Source organism: Felis catus, chromosome A1 (genome assembly GCF_018350175.1).
Source record: "Felis catus isolate Fca126 chromosome A1, F.catus_Fca126_mat1.0, whole genome shotgun sequence".
Classification (NCBI taxonomy): domain Eukaryota; kingdom Metazoa; phylum Chordata; class Mammalia; order Carnivora; family Felidae; genus Felis; species Felis catus.
In genome coordinates, this window is record NC_058368.1 from 188,363,144 (window position 1) to 188,389,653 (window position 26,510).

At 45.2% G+C, this 26,510-nt stretch overlaps 1 long non-coding RNA gene across 2 annotated transcripts in view; it reads right to left on the bottom strand.

Moving 5' to 3' along the window:
• Positions 1-26,510, bottom strand: part of LOC111562213 — a 59,851-nt gene that overhangs the window by 21,858 nt on the left and 11,483 nt on the right. Inside the window, exons 4-7 of one of the 2 annotated variants that reach the window (XR_002745241.2) lie at positions 26,158-26,289; positions 23,341-23,620; positions 22,923-23,135; positions 17,100-19,009 (exon numbers count right to left, since the gene is read on the bottom strand). This is a non-coding gene — a long non-coding RNA (uncharacterized LOC111562213). Of the gene's footprint in view, positions 1-17,099; positions 19,010-22,922; positions 23,136-23,340; positions 23,621-26,157; positions 26,290-26,510 lie in introns of those variants that run through there. The other variant, XR_006584546.1, reaches the window with a different exon arrangement.

The following is a 26,510-nucleotide window of genomic DNA, read 5'->3' on the forward strand; positions in this document are numbered from 1 at the left end:
TATATATTTTGGATACTAACCCTTTATCAGATGTGTCATTTGCAATTGCAAGTGCCAGTCTGTTAGGTATTGTAGGGAATCCTTTTTCCTTTCTCTTCCTGGAAGTACATACTTTTATCCCTCTCTCCACCTCTTGCCCACCCCTCCACATGGGAAGAGGAGAAGGTAATATGACTGATGACCCGTTGACTTTTTACTGTTAACAGTGTTACCCCTAATGGTCCTGCTGGCTCATCGCTGGCTGGATGGGTAAGGCAAGCCTGCCATCCTTGCCCATGTCTCTGGTTGGGCAAAAGCCCATGAACTTGGGTTCTGCTGCCTGTCTCCCTCTCCCTGTAGGCACATCTGAGAATGTGGGTCCCAAGACAGGGAGAAGTTCTACGGTGCAGGACAGAGCACACAATGAGGAATTCCCTCTGGTCAAATAGGAAGCAGAGTTAAGAAATTGTATATATATATATATATATATATATATATATATAGTCTAATATATATGTTATATAATATATATAGCTATTAGAAATTCTCTACACACACACACACACACACACACACACACACACACACAAACCCTTCTACTTTCTGTGAAATTTCTGTGAATTTTCCTATCAGTATCTCACTCTCTTTTTTCCTGGTTTTATGGAGATATCATTGCCATGGCACTATATAAGTTAAGGTGTACAGCATAATGATTTGGCTTGCATATATTGTGAAACAATAACAACAATCAGTTTAGTTAACATCCTGCATTCCACCTAAAAGCAAAAAGTAAGGTGGGGCGGGGGGCAGACATTTTTTCCTTGTGATGAAAACTCTTAGGATCTACTCTCTCTTTTTTTTTTTTTTTTTTTTTTTTTAATTTATTTTTGGGACAGAGAGAGACAGAGCATGAATGGGGGAGGGGCAGAGGGGCAGAGAGAGAGGGAGACACAGAATCGGAAACAGGCTCCAGGCTCCGAGCCATCAGCCCAGAGCCTGACGCGGGGCTCGAACTCCCGGACCGCGAGATGGTGACCTGGCTGAAGTCGGACGCTTAACCGACTGCGCCACCCAGGCGCCCCAGGATCTACTCTCTTAACATTCTTATCACCATAGAGGAGGGTCGACTATAGTCATCATGTACATCGTATCCCTAGTACTTATTTATCATATAACTGGAAGTTTGTACCTTTGGACCCCCCTTCCTCCTGTTCCCCTCCCTTCACCCCCTACTCTGGTAACCACATGTCTAATCTCTTTTTCTAGGAGTAGCTCATTCTTTTTTTTTTTTTTTTTTTTTTTTTTTTTTTGAGAAAGAGCGAGCACAAGCACATGTGCACTTGCATGAGTGGGGGAGGGCCAGGGGGAGAGAGAGAGAATCTTAGACAGGTTCCACATGGAGCCTGACCCCACCACCCTGGGATCATGACCTGAGCCAAAATCAAGTCAGTCACTTACCCAACAGAGTCACCCAGGGACCCCAGGAGTAGCTCACACTTAATGTTACATTGTTGCTATTTAATCTTCAGAAATCATCTCTTAAATTGCAAATATGTCTGGGAGAAGTCATAATTTATTAAGCCCTCATCTATCAATAACTGAGTAGGAGACTGGACAAATGATAGCCAATGGTGAACCAGCTGAAGACAAAGCCCAGAGCCAGTGGATCCCCACGCGCTCTCCCACATATAGGTAATGCTGTTTCTCTCATACAGAGTTGCAGTTATGACTAATAAAACATAAATGCATTTAGAAGTATCACCACACCCTCTCTAATGTGGAAAAAATATCCGAGACACAAGTGAAAAAGAGAGAGTGGAAGACAATTTGCATAAGGGAAGATAACTATCCAATCATGGAAAAATAAAAAATATACATTTGTGTTAGAGTACACATAGAAAATGAAGACCAAAAGAATATTCACCAAGCTATTTACAATTAATATGCAGAAGGCGAAATACGAAAATGCCCTTTTTTTCCCTTTGTTAAATTTAAGTTTAATTTTATCAGAATAATTTGTATAAAAAATTTAAAAGTCAAATAGTTCCACAGGGCTTATACCAGGAAAACAAGCACTCTCTTTCTCACACTCTTTGTAGCCCTCATTGCCTCCCTGGGGCCAATGACGTTCAGCTCTTCAGGCTGTTTCTCCTGGTATTTACTTCGATATATTAAAATAATGTTCATAAGCCAGTACTTCCTGAATGTTCCTTTTTATACATTATTTATTGACTTCCCACTGTGGCCTTGACCTTCTCGCACTGTTCCCCATATACTCTTTCTCTTCCTCCGCTCTCCTAACATATTTATATCATTATCTAGCACTTACAATACTGTACCTGAGTAGGTGTTGCTCACAGAGGTGACCACACCCTGACCACACCATATCATTTTCTTTCCTGTACAACTCTTCGGTCTTCCCGGAGTTGTCTTGTCTTGTTTTTGTTATGGTTGTGACTAACATTATTGTCTTAGTTTTCTATGTGCCTGTCACTAATTTATCCCCAAGTGTCCCCATGGAACTCTAAGAATTTCTCTCAGTATACCCACATCCATTAGCTATCTCTCAGAGACATTTTTGTTTAGGGACATCCATCACGGAGACTTCCATCCTTTTGTGCCAACCTGTACTGTATACTCTTGAGACCTGCTAAGCAGCTGTCATTTGAAAATGTCTTCCACCATCTGCCTGGGAATTCCCTTCAGTCCTCTCCTGTGTTGGATCCTCTATTTCTTATATCTTATGAATTTTCTGTCTTGTTTTACTTTCAATACGGCAGAACACAAACTAAAAATGATTACTATGGGATATAACATTCTCAAGATCTTATATATCTGAAAGTGCCATTTTTAAATTCTCACACTTGGTTCATAGTTTGTCTGTGAAGCCAAATGTAGAATGGATTTCATTTTCCTTCAGCAACATAAAGGCACTTCTTTACTGACTTCCGGTTTCCAGTGTAGCTGTTAAGGAGCCCCATGCCATTCTGAGTTCCCTTCTTTCTTTTTTCTTTTCTTTTCTTTTCTTTTCTTTTTTAATTTGAGGGAGAGAGAGAGAGAGAGAGAGAGAAAGCAAATGGGGGAGAAGGGCAGAGGAAGAGAGAGAAAAATTTAAGTAGGCTCAGCGTGGAGCCTGACTTGGGTCTTGATCCCATGACCCTGGGATCATGACCTGAGCCGAAATCAAGAGTCAGGCCCTTAACGGACTGAGCCATCCAGGCGCCCCTGATTTCCCTTCTTTGTATATGACCTGTTCTCCCTGGAAGCTTTCAGATTTGTCTCTGGCATTCTGGAATTTAACAATGATGTGCTTTGTGAGGGTCCTTTTAATGTCATTGTTGTGAGCACTTGGGTGGTCACTTTGCATCTAGACACTCGGGTCCTTCAATTACAGGCAGTATTATTACCTTGATATTCTCTTCTTCTTTAGTTTATTCCCTTTTTCTGAACTCCTATTAACTGAAGGTTGGACCTCCTGGATAAATCTTCTATTTTTCTCTCTACTTTCTCTCTTTTCTCTCTTCTTTCTACCCACTGGCAGGGAGATTTCCTCTATTTTAACAGAGTCTTTTACTGAAACTTTTATTCCTGTTACCCTATTTGTAACTATCAAAACCATGAGTGCTTTTTTACAATGTTCTGTTCTTATCTCTTAGATATAATGTCTTAGTTCTCTGGAGCTAATACTAATCTATTTTTTAAACCTTCCTTTTTACCACTGCACTGTCTTTGTCTCCTCCATTTTTGTTTCCCTTGCTAATTTACTTTGGTATCTGTATTTCAAGTTAGAAGCTATCTTCAGCGTTTAGCTATACTGAGGGGAGGCTCTTATGGCATGTTTGCATCCCCTTTAGAATTCATATGTTGAAACGCTAATGCCTGGTGTGCTAGTATTAGGAGATGGGGCTTTGGAGGGTGATCATGAAGGTGGAGCCCTCATGCATAAGGTTAATGCTCTTCTGAAAGAGACCCACAGAACTCCCTGGCTCCTTCCACCATATGAGGACACAAAGAAAAGGCACTGCAATGAACCCAGAAGACAGCCTTCACCCAACCATGCTAAAACCATGATCTTGGAATTCCCAGCCTCCAGAACTTCAAAAATAAATTTGTTAGGACCACCTGGGTGGCTCAGTTGGTTGAGCATCTGGCTTCAGCTCAGGGCATGACCTCGAGGTTTGTGAGTTCGAGCCCCACATCTGGCTCTCTGCTATCAGCCAGAGCCTGCTTTGGATCCTCCCTCTCTCTGGCCCTCCCCCAGTCTTTCTCTATCTCTCAAGAATAAATAAACATTTGGGGCGCCTGGATGGCTCAGTCGGTTAAGCAGCCGACTCGGCTCAGGTCATGATCTCGCGGTCCTTGAATTCGAGCCCTGAGTCGGGCTCTGTGCTGACAGCTCAGAGCCTGGAGCCTGTTTCAGATTCTGTGTCTCCCTCTCTCTGACCCTCCCCCGTTCATGCTCAGTCTCTCTCTGTCTCAAAAATAAATAAACGTTAAAAAAAAATTTTTTTTAAAGAATAAATAAATATTTAAAAATAAAATAAAATAGGGCGCCTGGGTGGCTCAGTCGGTTAGGGGTCCAACTTCAGCTCAGGTCATGATCTCACGGTTCGTGGGTTCAAGCCCCAAATCAGGTTCTGTGCTGACTGCTCGGAGCCTGAAGTCTGCTTCTGATTCTGTGTCTCCTTCTCTCTCCCTGCCCCTCCCCTGATTGCACTCTGTCTGTCTGTCTCTCTCTCTCAAAAATAAACATTAAAATCAATCAATCAGGGGCTCCCGGGTGGCTCAGTCGGTTAAGCGTCCGACTTCAGCTCAGGTCATGATCTGGCAGTAAGTTTGAACTCCACGTCGGGCTCTGTGCTGACCGCTCAGAGCCTGAAGCCTGCTTTGGATTCTGTGTCTCCCTCTCTCTCTGCCCTTCCCCTGCTCGTGCTCTGTCTCTCTCTGTCTCAAAAAAAAAAAAAAAAAAAAAAAAAAAAAAAAAAATTAAAAAAAATAAAATCAATCTATCCATCAATTAATTAATTAAATAATAAAAATAAATTTGTTGTTTATAAGTCACCCAGTCTATGATATTTTGTTATACCCACCAGAACAGACTAAGATATAGGTTTGGCTATTCCCCCACTTACAAGGGAAGCACTCACCAAGACTGACTCACCCACTCCTCTGGGGATTTCCAAAGCACAGTACTTACAGGATTTTCTCTTGTGTTGATCCAGTTCCCCTGAGAACAACCATCCAACCTACCTGTATAGAAGTGTGAGGCCGACTGCTGCATTCTGGGAACTGAGCGGTGGAAAGAAGCAGGGGCCCCACACATTTGACATAGAACCTTTTTCTTAATCCCTGGCTCACCACCCCTGTGCTCATCTGTGTCTCAAACCCGGAACCTCTCAGGTTCAACCTCTCCAGAGAAGACACATTGTATCCTCAGCTGGGATGTGGAAGGCAGAATGGCCCAGATGTTCAGTCTGGGGAAGGAGCCCTGAGGGTCTAACTGCTCCTTAATTAGACTTAAAACGTACCCTGTGTTGGGCCCACCTGCACCCTGGCTTGCCAGAGAGCCCGCTGCTCCAATCCCTGAGCCCGGGGGGCTCCGGGGGCCAAGTCAACTTGCTCTTCCACTTACAGGCTCTTGGGTTGCAACTGCCCTCTTGAAAAAGGCCCTTATTATCACTCCTACCTCTCATCTTCCATTCTCTCGACTTCTCTCATTTTCCCTTTGTTTTTATGGATTTTATCATCATCAATTAATTAGTATCATTTTAGCTGACTTTGGGGCAGAAATCCAGATTAACAGACCTATTCACTCTGCCTTTTTAAAAATTTTTATTTATTTTCAAGAGGCGGGGAGGGGCAGAGAGAGAGGCAGACACAGAATCTGTAGCAGGCCCCAGGCTCTGAGCTGTCAGCACAGAGCCTGAGGCGGGGCTTGAACTTACATGACCTGAGCCAAAGTCAGACCCTCAAGGGACTGAGCCCCCCAGGCGCCTCCACTCTGTCACAATTAAATGGTTGTTCTCAGGGCATCTTTATTTTTATGTTTCAGCAGCTTTTGTGTTATTTGTTTTATGTCCAAATAAATATATTTTTATTCCGTATTATAATTAGGAAAATATTAACATTTTAAAGAGCTTTTCTGAAATCTTATTAGCTATGACCATGTTTTTTCTCAAAAACAAAAACAAACAACAAACCTCCCCTAAAAACAAGCAATCAAGCAGAGGGTTCACTGAAAGCACCATCTCAGCCCATAACAACTTTTTTTCAAAAAAGCTCAGCCCAGGCCCCTGAAAGGGCTCAAGTTTTCTGGTCTGTGGGGCCCCCTCAGGTTGGAGAAAGAGGAAAGGAAGAGCGAGAGTGGGAGCAGCCATAGCAAGAAACCGCAAAGGAAAGAGGGGCTTGGAGAGGAGAAAGAGTGTGAGGAGGGACCCAAACAGGTGCCTCACCCCCACAGCCCTTCCTAGATCGGGCCCTACCCAGCAGAACAAACAGCATCACGGTCAAACTCTCTCCTACATAAAATGAGTTCGGAAGCCCAGATGACACCGAACCCAATAGAAATCAATACCACAAAATCTCAACAGAACTCAGGAAATCAGGGCAGCCCCTGGAAGTGGGCTGTGATGGGCTTCCACCTGCTGGTGTGGCTGTGTGGCTGAGGGAAGGAGGGGGGCCCGGGACCCAGGCCAAGGGAGGCATGGCCGGCTCATCCCCTCCCACACTCTATGTTTCTCTGAAGAAATCTAATTTTCTTTTTTGGGTTCTCTTCTCTGACAGCATCCATTCTTCTTGGTGAGGCCATGAAAACCTTCACCTCATTTTCTTTTGATCGGGTTCCCGGCTTTTATGGGCTTTGGCAGAGGGCGACTGAAATCTAGTTACCGTTATTCACGTGGCTATTGTTTCAAAAGGCAAACAGATAGGCTCCGAACCCTATTATGTGCCATCGATGTCCCCTCCAGCCTCGGGTCTGCTGGAATGTGCTCCGTCACCCCGACGGGATGGCTTCCTATTAATATTTTACCAGCTGCCGCTCTGAGTCTAATCCTCTTACCCCAGGACGCGGTCTAGCCACTAGCTGCAGCTCGAAAACCCGGCGTGGTAACTGTGTACTTAAGAGCCTGTGTTCTTGGCCCTTGATTGCAAACCCGGAAAGAAACCAAATAAGGATCAACTCATAAAATGAAATGCACAAATTAGATTTTGTTCTTCCCAAGGCCCAGCCCCCAGGATTACAGTGACAGCTGCCGCAGGTGGAGGGAAGCACGGAGATTTCAGGCCCTGGGGGACAGCTCGGGCTTGGCCACAAGTGCAATGGTCAGGAACCCAGGAAGGAGGTCTGCTTGGAGGGGTCCTGCCCTGAGCTAAAGCCACATGGGGGTGTTTGGAGAGCTCTAAAGTGTCTCTCTTGTCCAATTCTCTCCAAAAACCCCTGGAGGAAAACTCCAATGTGTGGTTTTCTACCCTGTACTTGTTTCTGGAAACTGTGGCTCAATTCCCATGTGCCCATGTGAGGCAGCCCACCTTCCTATCTCAGCAGTCAGAAATCAAAGTAGTGGACACTGTGGCCAGGAGGCACAGGCAACACGGTGGGATGGGCGTGAGAGACAGCTTCTGGAGTACTGGCAGGATTCTGGGTTTTGATCTGGGCGCTGATAACTTAGGGATACTCAGTTTATGCAAATCCAGCAAGCTGTACATTTATAATAAGAACACTTTTCTTTATGTATATATTCTATGTATGTTTATTACTTACTCTTCAATAAAGTGTATTAAAAATTGACATCAGTTATATTGTCTCTCTGGAGTCACAGAGCCCTTTGAGAATCTGATAAATGACGTGAACCTTCTCCCCAGGAAAACTCACAAACACCGCAAATTTTGCATCTACGGTCCCCGCCTTCCAGGGGTCTCTGCCTCCTCCCTCATGTCTCCCCAATTTCTGAATCACAGCCACTGCTCCTGCAGAACAGACAGGCTGGCCCACCTCTGGCCTCTGTTGTCCCTAATCCATCTCAGGCACCACTGTTTCATCATGAAAAGGTTTCTGCTCAAAAACTTACACTGCCTTCTCTTGACTAACTGGAACAAATAGAAACATCTTATCCCGGATTTGTAGAATCTCCATCAGCTGCCCTTTCTTACCTACCTAATGCCACCTCATACTCTCCTCCGACTGTACCCTTGCAATTTCAGTGACTGCAACATGTCAATTCATTCCTGCCTTTGAACATTCTACTTTTCTCAGCCAGAAATCTCCTTTTGTTAGGCTTGTAAAATACGACAACCACAGTCCTGCCTTCCCCAAGAACCCTTTCTCGACTACATCTGCAAAGATGTCTCCCTCCTTTGAATCCTAAGCACTTTTCTCTCTCTTATTTCATTACATGGTTCTGTATCATTCATTCATGTGTTCTGTAGAGAGTACCTGTTACTCTGTTTCAACTCCATTAGCTTTCTATTGCTGCCATGACTAATTACCACAAACTCAGTGACTTAAAATAACACAAATTTATTATAGTTCCGTAGGTCAGAAGTTCAAAATGAGTGCCAGTGGGCTAAAGTCAAGGTGTTGGATGGCTGTGTTCCTTTCTGGTGGCTGTAGAGGAGAATCTACTTCCTTACCATTTCCAGCTTCTAGAAGATGTCTACGTTCCACAGTGCAAAGCCCCTTCCTCTGTCTTCAAGCCAGCAACAGTGAGCTGAGCTGTTCTCACATGTCATCACTCTGACTTCCTCTTCTGCCTCTTCTGTCTTCCCCTTTCAAGAAACCTCATGATTACATTAGGCATTCCCAAATAATCCAGGATAATCTCCTTATTCTGAGGTCAGATGATTAGCAAACTTAATTCCATCCACAACCTAAATTCTTATTTGCCACGTAAAGTAACATATTCATAGGTTCCAGGAATTATAATGTGGGCATTCAGGGCGGGGGCGGGGGGGGGGGGGGGATTATCTTGCTCTACCACAAATTCCATTCCATATTTTTTTCTTTATACCTGATTTTATTACTTGGCTCTGTATAATTTATTCATTTTATTCACCCACTCCATTCATTCATTTTATAGTGAACATGTATTGTTGTGTGGTCCAGTATCCATTGCCCCACTTCTAATACAGTATCCCAAATTTTCCCTTGGGAATCACCGCCTGTCACTGTTGGTCCACCAGCTCCAGGACAGGAAACCTCTACCCAACTCCACCCCTGGCCATAGTCGTTCTTCTCACTATTTTATTTTATTTTATTTTTAATATGAAATTTATTGTCAAATTGGTTTCCATACAACACCCAGTGCTCATCCCAACAGATGCCCTCCTCAATGCCCATCACCCACTCTTCCCTCCTTCCCACCTCCCATCAACCCTCATGGGTTTTTTTTTTACTATTTTATTTTATTTTTTATATGAAATTTATTGTCAAATTCTCTCAGAAACATGTGACCCAGTAAGAATCAGCGAAACGATTAGTGCAACTAGTGGGAAAGAAGAACATGCTCTTTGCCACTAACATAATAGGAAAAATGAGAATCTGGAGGTACCCGGAATGCCATAGAAAGCCTGAAAATGAAATGGATGCCTGAAAACAGAGCCAACTTTTAAGAAGGCAGAGCTGAGAGATGAAAAGAAACTGAATATTACAGCCATCATTTAAGCCCCTGGATCAAGCCACACCTGAAGTCAAACCAACTTCTGGGCTTTTCAGTCATGAGGTCTGTAAGTTTCTTTTTTGGATTAAACCTGGTTAGATTGGGGTGTTCTGTCACTTATAACCGAAAGAGTTCTAAGTGAAACACATTCCTTCACTTCTTTATTCAGCAAGTTCCCACTGCACACCTACTTTGTGTTATGCACTAGAAATTGCAACATAATATTGCTATCACGATGAAGATTATGGAAGTGTTCAGCATAGACAGGTGATCTAAAGAATGGGGACAGGCAGGGTGACCTGTGGCTCAGTGGTTAAGTGTCCAACTTCAGCTCAGGCCATGATCTCAGAGTTCACAAGTTTGAGTCCCGTGTCAAGCTCTCTGCTGTCAGTGCAGAGCCTGCTTCAGATCCTTTGTCTCCCTCTCTCTCTGCCCCTGCCCTGCATGCTGTCTCTCTCTTCTCAAAAATAAATAAACATAAAAAAAAAAAAATTAAATAAAGAATGGGGACAGGGAAGCAACTAAGCTGATATAGTGTAATGAATAGGAATTTTCGAGGCTGAGGTTGGGAGAGGTGATAATAAATTGTGTTTCAGACTGAAGGAAAAATATGTGCAAAGGCTGGGAAGCAAGGGACTCTCTTCTTGTTTTCCAAGTGTAAGTCTTGCCTCTACAACCAGATCATAACTCCTCAGTGTCTGTCTAGATTCAAGGTGGCATTATAATTGTAGTCATAACAACTATAATATCATCATAACAACAAAGAATAAGCATAGTATCAATAAATGCCAACACTTTCTGAGCCCTTACCATATATCAGCCATTACTCCAAGTATTTATACGTATTATTTAATCTTCAAAGCCAGACTTTGAAGTGTTTCTTATTATCGCCATTTTACACACAGGGACGCTGAGGCAAAGAAAATCTAAGCAACTTGCTGAGCATGGCAGGTACTTCTGGTTGACTGACCAACAGTCGTGACTTTGTTTTTCCCTGGCTAGCAAAACCTCAGTTTTTGTTCAAAAGATCATGTCCAGTTTTTTTATACCACATATCATTTTTGTACATTCATAAAAATATTAAGGGAAGTAAATTGGTCAAGGTATTCCGAAATCTGCTTTAAAAAAAAAATGCTTATTTACTTTTGAGAGGGTGGGGAGAGAGAGAAAGAACATGAGTGGGTGAGGGGCACAGAGAGAGGGAGATACACTGTCAGTGCAGAGCTCGATGCGGGACTCGAACTCACGAACCGCGAGATCATGACCTGAGCTGAAGTCAGATGCTTAACCGAATGAGCCACCCAGGTGCCCCCCTAAATCTGCTTTACGTTGAGAATCTGCACACTTTTCCATCCAGAGTCCTCAGTGCTCAAGTTTTTCCATATATGATTGTCCTCTGTACCACCAAGAACTTTGATGATGTAGTGTTTCTCAAAAGGGTGCCCTTCTGTCATCTCTGGGCTGTGTTCCCAGGAAGCCATCAGCATTCTGCAGGGTTGCTGCATGAGGACAGGCAATGCTTAGCACTAATAACTGCATGACCTACCCAATATGAGAGACGCTAAAAATATATAATGTGTGTGTGTGCACATGTACATGCACACACATCTTAGGTTTAAAAAAAAAGAAGAATTGGGGCACCTGAGTGGCTCGGTGGGTTAAGGTCCGACTCTAGCTCAGGTCATGATCTCACAGTTCATAAGTTCGAGCCCCACATCGGGCTCTGTGCTAGAGCTCAGAGCCTGGAGCCTGCTTCAAATTCCGTGTCTCCCTCTCTAACTGCCCCTCTCCAGCCCACACTCTGTCTCTATCTCTCTCAAAAATAAACAAACATTAAAAAAATTAAAAATTAAATAAAAATTAGAAAAAGAAGAATAGTAACTTTCTCGTACTATTAAAACACTTTTAGTTTGGGGGCACCTGGTTGGCTCAGTCAGTAGACCATGCCACGCTTGATCATGAGTCCAAGCCCCCCATTGGGTGTGGAGCCTACTTTAAAAAAAATGTTAAAAAACACTTTTAGTTTGGTTTGTGTTATTTGCAGCCAAAAGCTTCTTTTCTGACTGACCAAGGTCACCAGTATAATATGTGGCAGAGCTCAGACTTGAACCCAGGCATTCTGACTCCAAAGAAAGCTACTGTGCTAAACAGCTTTTGTGTTTTAGCTGAAGTGACAGATCTGATGTATTGATAGCAATTCCCCAGAGTGTCGTGTTGAGAGGGATTCTGAAGCCATGGTGTGTTATCTATGACTGCCATGGAACCCTGACTGGTGACTCTTATTGTGCAAGCTACATGTTTACCCTTCCTAGATAATCACCTCAACTCTCAACTTTTATTCAAAGCCATGGATTCCTACAGCTGGAACAGGACCAGCTTCCACCTAAACACTTCAGAACAAACAGGCAGGACTGCCACAAACGGCCATGACTCCAAAGAGTGCTATTCACATAGATTATGGTGTAAATGTCAGCCCCTGGTTTTGTGCAGTACACAACCTACACAATTGTACCTGGAAGCTCTTCAAAGAGTAATTCTTTATTTAAATACCACAAATACAATCTTCATAGCTAATTGCAGTCATTTATTCTGGGATTTTATAACCACTATGAAGGTCAAGTCATTTTAATGTCTAATTAAATTTCTCCTGTTTAAATTAAATTCTCTTCCTGGATGACACAGACTTAAGAATAATACAAAGCATTTAGTCTGACTCTATAGGGGCTCAATATTCATGAAACATAAGTGAATCCTAAAAAGTCCTTCATACATTTGAAGACAATAATTAAGTCTCTTATTCCCATTAGCTTCCGTAAGCTAAACAAGCACAGTTTATTTTACTAGCCATTACCACGGGCCACTTTAATTCAGCATATCACTTCATCCTCACTGTAACCCTATGAAGAAGCCTTGTCATTGTTTCCATTTTACAGATGAAGACCGGAGTAGTTGGGAATACAGGTCCTGCAGTTAGTCAGCCTGGGTCTGTGTGACTTGGGATATGTTCCCTCTGTGCTCCAGGCCCCTCAGCTGTGACATAGAGATAACCACAGACCTGTTTCTCAGGATTGCCCCAGAATTTAGAGTATTTCACATCATGTCATTGCGTAGTAAATACTCGACACTCTTGTGCTGCCACTGTTAGTATAACTCCAGCATCCCAGCCTGGGAAGGGACTGAGCAGGGAGCTGAGCTCCAGATGTCTTTCTCCTACTCCACCCTTCTCACTCTATCACAGGTTTGAAAAGGACCTGAGAGACTGTGTCATCACCTCATCATTCTACAGACCAGGGACCTGAGGCCCACTGTGGATCATCATCACCCACTTAGCTATCAGGGAGAATCTGGTACTCAGAATAGTCACTCTTCTCTGCCTACCCTACTGCTTTGAACCTGATCTCATGGGCCCAGTCTTCACCCATCCATTGGGATCAATGGAGAAATCTTAAAAAAAAAAAAAAAAAAAAAAAAAATAGCGGCTCATACGGGACAACTTGGAGCCATGTTGTTTCATGGAGCAGTGAGAGATCGTCCCCCAACCATGCCAAGCTGATCAAGGTTCCAAGGGTCCCCAGGCGTGGCAGGAGCATGCTCATGCCTGGACACCCCAGGGACCCACAACAACTACAGGGCACCATTTGCTTGCCCTGGGGACTCCTTGTGTGAATTAGTGTGTCCTATTAAAAATGAAATCCAAGATAACAAATTGTCCTAAAAGGCTCAGATGTCTTTAACTGTGGCTTTATCTTCTCCCCCAGGCCCAGTGACTTCTAATGAGTTCCAGCTCACATCCTGGATGAATTATCGTTGGAGAAGTGTGTGCACTCAGTGAAAATAAACGAACAGCGAGACTCATGTTTACTCCTTAATTTACTCTATCCCAAAATAGTTTCCTTTAAAAAAAAAAAAAAAAAGAACATTTTCAAATAGAGGAATGAACATTGATTAACCCCTTGTGCTTCATACAAAAAAAAAAAAAAAAAAAAAAAAAAAACCCAAAACCACCACACACACACACACACACACACACAGTTGAATTTATGACTATTGACTTACAGAGTAATGTGAACTTGAAACATCTGTGACCTTTGACAAGTGTATTCCCATCCTGGGCCTCAGTCTACTCATCTACAGGTAAGGATAAAAACATCTATTTTTACGGCTATCGTGAGGATTCACGTAAATAAACTGGTTCAGCACATAGTAGTAAATGTTAGGTTTTTGCAAAAAGCTGATATTTTATAATGTTATGCAAAGTTGCATGTAAATTTAATTTGGGAAATCCATCCTGTTTTCCCCGTTGTTTTACATAATGTCAGAGATCCTTCGTCTTTTTCCTTCATTCCTCCTGGATGTCCAGCAGACTACAGGTCCTGTTTTTCTGCCTCCCTATGCCTTCCATCAAAAACTCATGATCTACAAGCTAATTCTTAAATGCCCTAGGGAACTACTCCTTAAAGGAATCCTGTGCAGAGGCAAAGCCATTGCCTGTAAAGTGAATAATCGCCTTTTAATTGATCTGGTTTATGAGGTAGTATATTGAGTTTCTGTAAGTTGAACCCACACTGTGGGGGTCACTCCACGTCGACTCCCTTGGCAACCTCATTTGGTGAGAAAGAAATTAGGTAGAATTGCTTATACTCCAAGGAAGGGAGACACGAAGCTGCTCCCTGTCCCTTCTCTCTACAGAGCAGTTTTATTTTTGTTTTTGTTCTTATTTTTCCATAATTCCTTCCTCATCCTGCCTGTGGAAGAAGAAACAGCCTCGGGGCAGGGTCACTTGTCACCATGGTGGTGAGGGACAGTTCCGCATGTGAGTGTGTGGATCTGAGAGTGGGTGTTTGAGGCGGGAACGGCACTTCAGAACTGAAGTCTGGGTCTGGGTAGAGACAGAGCCTCTGACAGGAAGAGCCCCTTGTCCCAAACAGCCACCACCTCTCTTCCCAGCACCTCCTGCCTCTCTTCCCCTTGCCTTCCTCACAGGGCTGCCTTGACCTCAACCTAGAAAAAAAACAGAAGCTGGAGGGACTCTAGTCAAGGGCATCATGACTTCCCCCTCAGCTCTGAGGGGTGAGTCATCTTCTGGTTTCTCCATTGATTAAAAGAGGAAAATGAATATGCATTCCCTCAGGGAAACCGTGAAGTCTACTGATGAAGCCTCAGCCATTATTCATGGGTTTAATATCTACCTTGGTCCTGGCAAGCACTTCAGATTATGAGAAGGCTGTCTGAGGGGGAAGTCAAGAGAAGACTAGAAAAGAAAATATTGGAGGATGTTTTTACCTAAACCCCTCTTGTGGGTATAAAGTTCACAGTCACAATTCTGGTACCACTGTTTCTGCAAGGGGCGAAAAAACTCTTAGCTCTTTCCACAGCAAGATAATGGCATCACTTCTCTGGTGAAAGCCCATCTCTTTGGGGGTAATTTATTCAATTGAATTGAAACTTCTTTCTCTTCCCCTTCATCTTGTCTCCTCCAGGGGGAAGCTAAATTCTCCGAAGGCTTTTTCTTTTTTTTTTTTTCTTTTTTTACATTTATTTATTTTTGAGAAACAGAGTGAGACAAAGCGTGAACGGGGGAGGGGCAGAAAGCGTAGGAGACACAGAATCTGAAGCAGGCTCCAGGCTCCGAGCAAGCGGTCAGCACAGAGCCTGATGCGGGGCTCGAACCCACAAACTGTGAGATCATGACCTGAGCCGAAGTTGGACACTCAACCGACTGAGTCACCCAGGCGCCTCCCCAGAAGGCTTTTTCTTAGCCTTCTAGCCTGATGGGAGGGTCCCCTGTTCCAGATATGTCTGTCATCCTGGTAGGTTTAGGTACCACCCAATGTCCAGGCTGGCCTTCACTGAGGTATATGCCATCTTTCTAGGCCTGGGTGTGGGCTTCTCCCCTTGTCCCACCCGCTTCCAAAGTGTCCACCCCTGATGTAACAGTGGTACAGTAAATACAAGTTGTTTTCCCAATGGCTGAGTGTCTTCTTGGGTCTGTGGATCCTGAGAACTGTCCTCTCTGAGCCCCACCTTTGGCCCATTACTAACGACTCTGCCAGGATGTCCCCTCAAGCCACATCCCAGTGACCCCATAGCAGGCACTAGATTCTGACTTCTTAACTGCATTTCTCTCCCCAATCAAATAGGGTGTAGGGGCATTTTGAGATCTCATCCACATCGGCTAGACCTGAGGGAGACTCAGAGGCAGGGTGCGGGGAAGACAGCACAAGACCCTCTCCACCTAAAAATGCAGCCACTCCTGCTCTATTGAAGCCGCCCCATATTGGCATGGGGCACCTCAACCAAAAGGTGGTCTCGTCCCAGAATATCGGATCCTGTTTTTAGATCTCCAACCTGCCCTCCTCCTTTGTGGATTCAACACAAAGCAGGAGGTGGGGGAAGTAAAGAATAATTATTCTACTTTCCACCTGTCTCAGAGTGTGGATATAAACCCTCAGAGGATCCAAGGAGAAAACATACGTAAGGCAGTAAGCGCATAGACCCAGAAAGTGCTCTATCAGTCTTAAAAAGATAAAGCTATCCCCATTAGCTAGCACAGCCTAATCAACTGTTTAATCAGTCACTTAATTGATTTAATATCTGTGTTCTTGTTATCCATGCCAACACAGTACCTTATACACAACAAGGGCTCAGAAAGTATTTGCTGAATTCACTCACTTTAAGGGAAGAAATGCAACCGGCTTGAAGACAAATCCTATCCTTTCCACTGGATTGGGAGAGAGGGTAGCTCATGTGGGAACCCCACAGGAACCAGGACATGAGCTGGCTAGGGGCAGTACTTCTGGGGCTTTCCAACCCATGATAGTCCTTCATGTACTTCTTCTTTAATTATTTGTCAAGAGTCCCTCTGAAAGCAAGAGGACAGGTCTACTTTAGGAAATGGTTTTGAAATTGATAGGCTCCAGGAAGTCTCCTTGATTCAAAACCTGAAGAAAGTGAGTATTGCTGAACAACGAGCTCATCCTACTCAAGGTAGAAAGAAAGACCTTAGGGGAAATGACATGGGACCAAGCAGCCCCTATTCAGCACTATTTCCTAGCACACAGCAGGGGTTCAATTGATGGAATGAATGATTTCTTGATTTCAGATAGCATTCAAAGCCTCACCTTCCCCCTCCCCCCCCCCCCGTCTTGTTCAGAGAGTGACCACAGTGCACATTTACTAGACCACAACCTGGCTATCTTAGCTACATAGACAGAACAGCAAATGCCCAAAAGGGCTTGATTTATTATTGCACACATGTGAATAAATCCCTGGCCTACCATATCCCAGCCCTCCTAGCACCTGGAACCAAAGCTGGCTACTTCAGAACGCCCTATAAGCTATTCAGTGTGGGCACCTACGATGTGTAAGAACAGTAATGAGATCTTTGAGGCAATGATGTAGGAATAAAATATAATTTCTGCCTTACAAATTGGGAGGAAAAAATAAACACACAAATGCAGACTTAGTTACACCAGGAAATTTATGTTAAATTACAACTGAGTGATATAATCATTTTGTGCTACAGGTTTGCAAAAGAGCAGATGATATCTGAGAGGTGATCAGAAGAGGTGAGGGAAGACTTTCTGGAGAAGCTGAGGTTGCATGAGTCATGAGGCATGAGTTATGGTCGGGGGAGCACTAGGACAGTGAGGAGACTGAGTGTCCATTGGCCACCTCACCAGGGGATCCTCAGAGAAGACATTGGGGAGAGCGTCGACTGATAACAATAGTTACCACATGTCAGGCATTGGACTGAGCTTGACATGAATAAGCTCAGGGAATCGTCTTAACAACTCTGAGACAGTGTGTTAGAAACTGCTGGGGTCTCCCTTTCTTCCTTCTTCACAGAACCTCGGTTTTGTTTCAGGCAACACTGTGTTCAGTTAAAATACTCAGGATCCCAGCTTCCTTTGCAGGTGTCGTTGGTCATCCTGGCATAGTTGTGGCCAATGAAGTGTAAGATGGAGTCACCTAGTGGGACTCTCCAGAAAGCTCTTCAAAGGGAGACAAATGCAACATGCTCATGTCTTAGCCACCTTGTGGCCCTGGGTGCTTGGGTAGCAAGACAGAGGGAGCCTGGGTCCCTGATGAGTCCCATGAACAATGGCACCAATACAGGATTACCCACCCCTGAACTGTTTGTCAACGTGAGAAAAACACACTCTTCCTTGGTTAAGCCACTACCATTCGATCTCTGTTACTTGCAGCAGAACACTATCTTAACACACACAGGTAATATTAATATCCTGTAGACAGACTAAGAAACCAGGTTCAAAAGTGTCACTGCTTTGAAGTAGTAAATGTAACATTCAAATCCAGACCAATGCAGAACGAGGCTGGTTGACTCCAAAACTGCACTGAGAATGTATGAAACTCCAGAATCCCATTAAAAAACAAGGTAAAGAAAGGAAGCAATCTTTAGCAATGTCTTAGTTTCTCGTGTAGTCCTTATCGCAGTGTACCTTTTATCGGCTGCTGGGAAGTGTCTCTGTCTCCCAGTACATTGCTTTGAAATCTCCTGGAAGGCAGGACCAGGACATAATCATGCCGGTAGCAAGCCCCTCTCCCTGCCTCCCTCAATGCTTAGCTCCGGCTGAGTAAACACCCCCACCAAAATGTGGGTTGGGTTGAGTTTGTTGAAAAACACTCAGGATAATAACTGCTCATGAGAAAGTGCATCTTTTTGTGAACAGATGCATATGGTTGTGCTGGTACCTACTTGAGGGAGTGTTTCACATTGTGTATTATATGTGTGTGCATGCACACAACCCCGTGTCTGCATGTCTGAGAAAGGGAGCCAGGAATATTTCCTCATCACTGTCACATCCATCCTCCACCCCCTTCCCGCTCCTACAGCCCTACAGTGACAGCACCAATGATTATATTAGTGATAACTAAACTTTTGTGCAGGACCTGAAAATTTAATTTCCTTGTGGGAAGACGTAGAGAACCAAGCTTATTCAGGGCGAAGAACTCATGAACTTTCTCAGAAAGGAAGAGAGAATACCAGATACAGTCATTGGTCTTTAGATTTTCTTGAAAAATATAAAAGCACCAGCTCATTTTTGAACGGCCCCTTTGGACGCAGCTTCAGATCTTTTTTCTCTGTCCCCACCCCACATCAGAGTGGAAAGGAAGAGATGAGTGGCCCTTGAGAAACAGCTAATTCATTCCAATTTATTCCATGAGTGTGAATTTCTTTTTTCCATTATTTAAGAAAGTACAATTCCATCAATTTTTCTTTTCCTTCTCAAATTGCTTGGATGGTCAGGATCCTGGTGATATTTAATGAGTGCTCATCATGTTGCAGGCGCTGGAGTTAAGTGTTTGCGTGCTTTAACTCTTTTAACCCTCCCATTTCGAGGATTAAGAAACTGAAACACAGAGAAGATAAGTAACTTGCCTAAGGTCACACAGCTAAGAAGTGACAGCCCTGGGATTCAAACCCCAAAAGTGCAGCTGTAAAGCCCAAGACGGTTTATGGCCACATCACGGTACAGCCTGGTCAGTCTGGAATTCTCCTCTGGGTGTCTGAGTGCATCAGTTCTTTGACTATAAACAACAATTATCTCTGAGACACTTAAGCAAAACAAAAAACAAAAAACAAAAAAAAGTGGAAAAATAAGAAGCAACATATCATTCAGCATTGGGGGATTTGCAGCCAATTCCCACGGACAGTCTGATCATCTCGGCCTCATCACAGCTCACCCTTAGACCAGGGTTGAACAGGTGACCTAAGGTGACCATCCCTGCTCTGCTTCAGAAGAAATGGAGGAGAAGCTATCAGAACGGGATGGTGTGGACACAGGGCGAGAGACAATGACAGATGCATATGCTGCCGTGCCTCTAAGGAAAGAACAAGTCTTGCTGAATTTAATGAATTTGGGGTCAAATTGTGACACAGACTTGGCAGCATGGGATTTTGAAGGTGTTCCACCCATATAATTCATCTGTTCACTCAGTTGTGCACCTGTTTATCCCCCCAACGCCCCGAACAGTCCCTTTCGTGTGCAAGCAGCGTTCTGGGTGATTCACTGCTCCCAGTCATGTATGGCCCATGTGGTGACCCCAGATGTATATCCCCCCAGTCATTTTCCAAGCTCTATTGCACACCACAGCAAACCAGGCCCAGTGTCGAGCACTGGGAATAGAGCAATGAACAACTCAGACGCAGTCCTCACCACATAGCTAATCTCCTGGTAACTGCAGTGAATTAGAAACAGCGGTGATCTGGGGAGCAAAGAGCAGGGACCTCGTTTAGGATGAGCTGCATATTTTCCATTCCACCCCACCCCCGCGCCCCACCCTGCCACCAGATCCACTTTCCACGTATTTCCATCCTTCTTGGTGCCCGCAGTAGGCTAGCATGTAAGGACTGTTCCCACAGGATCTCTTGCCCTCTGGCTCCCAGTTAGATTCAGCCAATTGAGACACTGGCAGGAGATTGAGGGAGAGGAGAAAATGAGGTTGAGGTATTTATTTTCTCAGCTCCTTCCTGCTGGGTGACTACCGGTGGGCCTCCTCCCTCTACGTAAGGCAAATCCTGCCAGGTGCCCTTTCCTACAATCCCTGCAACTATGACCCTTCTGGCCTCAAGGACTGCGCCCTCCCCTGCCTATTCCAGTCCAGCAGGGGTAAGCCTTGCAGCTCTCGCTAGCTCCAGGAAGGCATCACCTTCCTTGGCTGGATTCCTTTAATTCTGCCCACACCTTCGGAAAAGTCCCCTCCGTTAGCTTGGAGTGAAGGTAACACTGTTTCCTATAGGGAGGTCAAGTAAAGTTTCCCAAGAAGGGACGCTGAGGCTGATCTAGACCATCTTAAGCAAGAATGTCAGACAATAATGCACGAGATGCCCAGCAGAGCATTACTCCCAAAGGAACTACCAGCTTGGTCCTGCTAAAGTAATTCTAGCCTTAGCTTCACTGATTCAGAATTTCAAACGGTACAAATTAAATTAACTGTAAGTTAAATTGGGGGGATTTACCAAAGAAATATCCTAACATGAATGTGATTAACCCCCTACACACGAGCGTTTGGGGGTGCCTGCCCAACTGCCACAGCCACTTCTCTGAGGACAGGTTTGAACTGAAGAGTCTGCCCTTTGCAACAGCCGATCAGAGCACAGGCAGGCAGACACCTGGCCCAAACTAGACCAGTTTGTAGTTCAGCCAGAAATAAGACATGACGAAAATATCATTTCATCCTTGTGGGCACTGGAAAAACGTGGGTTAGATGACAGCACATTGAGGGCGGTTGGGCACCATCTGAACAACCAATATGCTAGAAGCCTGATTCATTATGCCAGTGAGTGTCCTCCCAGAACACAGCCTCTGTCTTCAGCTCTGTCCTATTCAGGTGGCAACTCATCAGAGTTGGGCCTTGGACCTAGCACATGGCACAAGCTCCCAGGCCATGCCTCCTGTCTTCCTACACAGGGACCAGTCAGAAGCCAGTCCGTGACTTGCTTTTCCCGCTGCAAGTAACAGCAAGGCACTCAAACTAACTAAGGAACAAAAGGGAGGGTATATTCAAGGCGTATGGGGTGTGTCCAGGAACCCAGGTAGGAGGAGCTCACCTGGGTTCTTTCTCAGACTGGCTACAGCACTGAGCATAAGCTAACAAGCTACGCAATTCTGTAGTCAGATTTTTAAATTCTCCAACTACACCGATCGTAGCTGGGAAGGAATGCAGCTTGGTGCTGGCACAGGTGGAAGGAACACTTAGGATTTTGACTGTCGGCTCAGGATGAGTCAACAGTATGATGTGACTGCCAAAATAGCAGTGTAATCTTGGGCTGCATTAATAAAAGAGGAGGGAATGGTACTTCCTTCAATTTAGGGCATCATGTATTCAAGGCACAGTGCACACAGAAGAGTGCCCAGGGAGAACTCAAATCATGCTCTGTGGGGAACAGTGGGATACCTGGGATATTGCTGTCTAGCTTTTGGGGGGATTGGTGAGAATTACCGGGATGTAGGCTCACCAGTCTGGAGTCTGGAATTAGACCACCTAATCTAAAACCCCAATTCAGCCACTTCCTAGCCATTTCTTATATGCCAGGAGCATCCTAAACACTTCATGTGACAAATCTTATTTAATCCTCACCACAACCCTCTGAAGGAGTACCATTTTTATCCTTATTTGACAGATGAGAAAATTTAGGCACAGAGAGGCTAATTAGCTTGCCTAAGGTCACACAGCTAACAGGTTGAAGAGCTAGACTCTAACGGCAAGGAGAGTATACTTTCTTTGCTCTGCCCCTAACTGGCCGTATGTCCTTGAGTCTTGTCACCCCTCTTCACTATGTCTCAGTTTGCCCAACTGGAATGTGGGGTGAAGAACCCCTGTCCTACACCAACTAGGAAGTATATGTTGTGGCTGAAGTGATATTGTTGACAGGAAAATATTAGAGAATGGTTAATATGATATGCCAAAGGATGTATTGCCTTAGCTTATGGAGGCTTACAGAGAAGAACCCTTTCCCTGCACTGCCACATACAGGGATTTCATCCTGGCTGTCTTTCATTTGCATAGTATAAACCCGTGGATCTCAGATGATCCAATCAGCTTTTTTTTTTTTTTGAAAGAGAGAGAGAGAGCAAGTGGGGTGGGAGAAGCAGAGGGAGAGAGAGGGGCAGGGAGAGAGAGAGAGAGAGAGAGAGAGAGAGAGAACCTCAAGCAGGTTCCACAACGCTCAGCGTAGGGTCCGATGTGGGGCTCGATCCCACAACTTTGGGATCATGACCTGAGCTGACATCAAGAGTCAGACACTCAACCGACCGAGCCACCCAGGCGCTCCAATCCGATCAGCTTTTATAGCCACTTATTAACCCCCAAACAGCCAATAGGAGTGGACACACTTTGGAGCAAAATTTACCCCACCTCAGGACATTATCTTCCTGATGTATAGTGACAGTGCACTAATTCAGGCAGAAGTAATAACATCAAAAGCCATTTATTGGGCATTGTTCTCATTATCTAACCTGCATAAGAAACCACCCCCAAACATAGGGGCTTAAAAGGAAAACATTTATTTTGCTCACAAATCTGCAACGGGGCAGGGCTTGGTTGGGACAGTTCGTCTCTGCTCTACTCGGCATCAGCTGCACTGGGCTCAGAGGTGGGGCCCTTCACCTCACTCACTCTGGCTGGTGCCCAGGGAGAGAAGACTCACACAGCGGGAAGCTGGAAGAGCTGGGGCTCCCGGGTATCACTCTGTCTCTGTGAGGGCCTCCCTACTACATGCCCTCTCCAACACAATGGCGGCCGGTTAACCAGCCCACTTACCTGTTGACACAAGGCTCCCCGGGGCACATGTCTCAAGATTGAGGGAAAGAGGCAGGCGGACACTTTCATGATCCAGTCTCAGAAGTCACATAGTATTACTTCCATTGTACTCTGTTGGCCAAGGCATTTACCACGATGCATCCTGGTCCAAAAGGAGGGACTCTAAACCTAACGGTCAGTGAAGCAGTGTCACCATCACGCGGGTAAAAGAGCCTGTGGGATGGTGTCGATATTGAGATGGACAGCTTTGGGCAATACATGTGCCACAGGCACTTGCTATGTTCTCAGCATGGAGATAAGTGCTTCATAACCATTATGTATTGCCATTATACCCACCCCCAAATCCTGTTCTAGTAGGCACTATTATTTCGTCTTACGGGAGGTAGAAGACCGAGATACAGAAAGGTGAGCAACTTACCCCAGTCACACACCAGCCTGTGGAGGAGCTGGGGATGAGCCCCAGGTGTTTTGACTATGAGGCCAGGGAAACACATGAGGTTCATGAAGGTCCCACTTCCACGAAGGAACACACTTGGTGGCGGCCATGTGGCACAATGACTAGCTGTGGGAGGGCTTGACATCAGTCTGCTAGGGCTCCCTTCCGGGCCCCTCCACTCACAAACTGCACAACCTAGCTTCTTCACCTCTCCAAGCTTCACTGTCTTCACCAGCAAAACGGGAATAACCACAGCGCCCACCTGTGAGGACGAATCGAGACGACACAGGTCAAAGGCCCCACACGTTGTCTGGAATCTAGTGAGGACTCTATAAATGTCAGCTGTTATTATTTTAAAAGTGGCTCAGGAAAGACATCTTAAAAGGACAAATCTATTGCTATTAGCAAAAACATGTGTCACACATCCTCAAGCCCGGCAAACATATTTAGTTCATTGGCGTCATTATTCTTGTCTATCCCTGTGTAGACAGGATGCTGCAGTGTGCTGGCCGGGAAAGACACTCCACCCCCTCCCTCCCTCCCCTCTGATCAACAAGGCAGGTGGTGCAGCCTGTAAGAGTTCCTAGCGTGTCCTTTCCGGGAGGGGTACCTGGGCTGACTCAGCTGGGAGGGTGTCCAGTGACTCATTAAGTGTCAAAAGCTGATTAAATGTCCTCAGGCCTCAGGAAGGGAGCTAACACCCAGGAGACCCTAGATTCTCTCCTCACCCCAGGCTCCCGGTAGCTCTCAGATAGGAGAACAGGGGCGGGACGATGACCTGGGTCTCCATATCAGCAGGGAGGTTAGTCATTCTACACACACACCTCTCCAGCTTTAATAAGAGGAGTTTCACCTCTCTTCTGCATATTCAAACTCATGGCTCAGCACCCCTCCCTCATCTGTTCCCATGGCTTCAATTACCATCCAGAGCTAATGAGTCCCAAATTCACATCTCCAAACCAGACTTTCAGACGTCTTTCCAGAGCTGGATACCCGCCTCCACTCAGATGTCCCACAGGCCCCTCAAACCAGCCTGCCCCCCACCTTGGACTTGTCTCCTTCCCCTCACCTGGACCAGGCTCTCCTCCAGGATGCTCGGTGACGATTTCCATGGCCCACCCAGGGGCCCAAACCAGAAATCCAGCTCACCCTGACACTCCCCTGCCCTGCCCCACAGGTGGTCCATCACAAATCCTACTGTTTCTACCTCCTGAGTCTCTCCTTCTGCCAGATTCTCTTAGAGGGTCACCCAACCACTTGCAAACCCATCTCCATTCTTCTCCAACTCTTTCCCCTTGCTGCTGTAAGAATCTGTAAAATGCAAACACGAGCACTGTCACCCTGCCTTAGTCTCTGCTGTGACTCCTCCTCGTCTTCAGATAAAGTCCTTAACACGGTTCCCAGGCCTTGTGTGATCTAGGCACTGCCCATGTGTTATGATCTGAATCATGTCCCCCAAATTCACATGTTGAAGCCCCAACCTCCAGTACCTTAGAATGGGACTGTATTTGGAGACAGAGCCTTTAAAGAGGTGATTAAGTCAAAATGGCATCATTATAGTAGACTCAAATCCAACGTGACTAGTGTCCTTATAAGTTGCCTCCCGGGGCTCCTGGGTGGCTCAGTCAGTTGAGTGTCCAACTCTTGGTTTCGCCTTAGGTCATGACCTCACAGTTAGTGAGTTCGAGCCTCACATCACGCTCTGCACTGAAAGTGTGGAGCCTGCTTGGAATTCTCTTTCTCCCTCTCTCTCTGCCCCTCCTCCATTCTCTCTCTCAATAAATAAAAACTTAAAAAAAAAAAAAGATGCCTCCCAGTGTATGCCTCCCAGTTTGGTCCTTTGTCACCCTAGCTGTCTAATGCACCATCGTTCACCTCTACCTCACCACCCCCCACCCCATACAGCTGCAGCTGCACACATTCCTGCTCTCTGCTCTGGGCTTGGCCCTGCTCTTTCTTAAGGATCTAATGGTCTTCCCAAGCCTCTTTATCCAGTCACCTCCTTCCAGTTCTGGCATTATTTCCTCCAGGAAGCCATCCCTGACCTCCATGTTTAAGTGTCTCCCAAAACAACCCTCAAGTTCCTCCCTCATAGCCCCATATTACAACCACCGATTTATTTATCTGTGTGTGTCACTAGACTGTTAGCAGCATGGGCACAGGGACCACGACATCTAGGACAGCATCTGATCCCTAGAAGGTGCTCTATAAATCCTTTTCAATGACTGGCACTTCATGAGTGGATGAAAAGTCACAAAAAATTCAAAATAATTTAAAAATACAAAACTACTTTTAGCATTCAAAAAAAAAAAGTTCATAAATATCCTAGTACAGATCCCAACACAGCTCCTTTTGGACTACCTAAGTTTCCAAGCAAAAGAGAGCCATTGTCTCATAAATCTGATTCTTGGGCCTCCAGATAGTCTGTAAAAGAAGGGGGTGTCTGTGGACCTTAAACTGAAGGTGCTGATGAAGATTTGGTTCAGCTCCTGAACCCACGTTTAACATGTAACATGATGAGCTTATATCTCACTTCAGGTTTATGGCCTCATGACGGGGAAAGCCGTCCCAGAATTCCCGGCCATCTCCATAACGGCCAGCAAGATGGAGCACCTGGGTGGCTTGGTCGGTTAAATGTCTGACTGTTGGTTTGGGCTCAGGTCATGATCTCGCGGTTTGTGAGATCGAGCCCTGCATCAGGCTCTGCACTGACAGCACAGAGCCTGCTTAGTATTCTCTCTCTGTCTTTCTGCTCCTCTCCTGCCCTCTCTTTCTCCCTATTAATAAATACATACATACCCTCTGTCTCTTAAGGGCAGCCTGTGGCAGCAGAACACACATCCATACTGGTCTTGACCACCCAGGTCAGTGCTGTTCCCAACCCACCAGTCAAGGGTGGGCCTGGGGTCCCCGGCTCTGCGTGAACTGGCCCTGTATGGAGCAGAGAATAATTTCACCCTTAAGTCCCTCCTTGGCTCTGAGAGTCCCCTGCCAGGTGTTGGACTTACCTGCATTTTACCCATATAGGGTGAATCTGGGTTTTCTGAATAATGACCTGCTTGTTTAGAAAAACAAAAACAAAAACAACCTGATTCTAGCTCCACCTGGAACTAGAATGAAGGTCCGTATGCAGACAGATTCAACTCTACCAG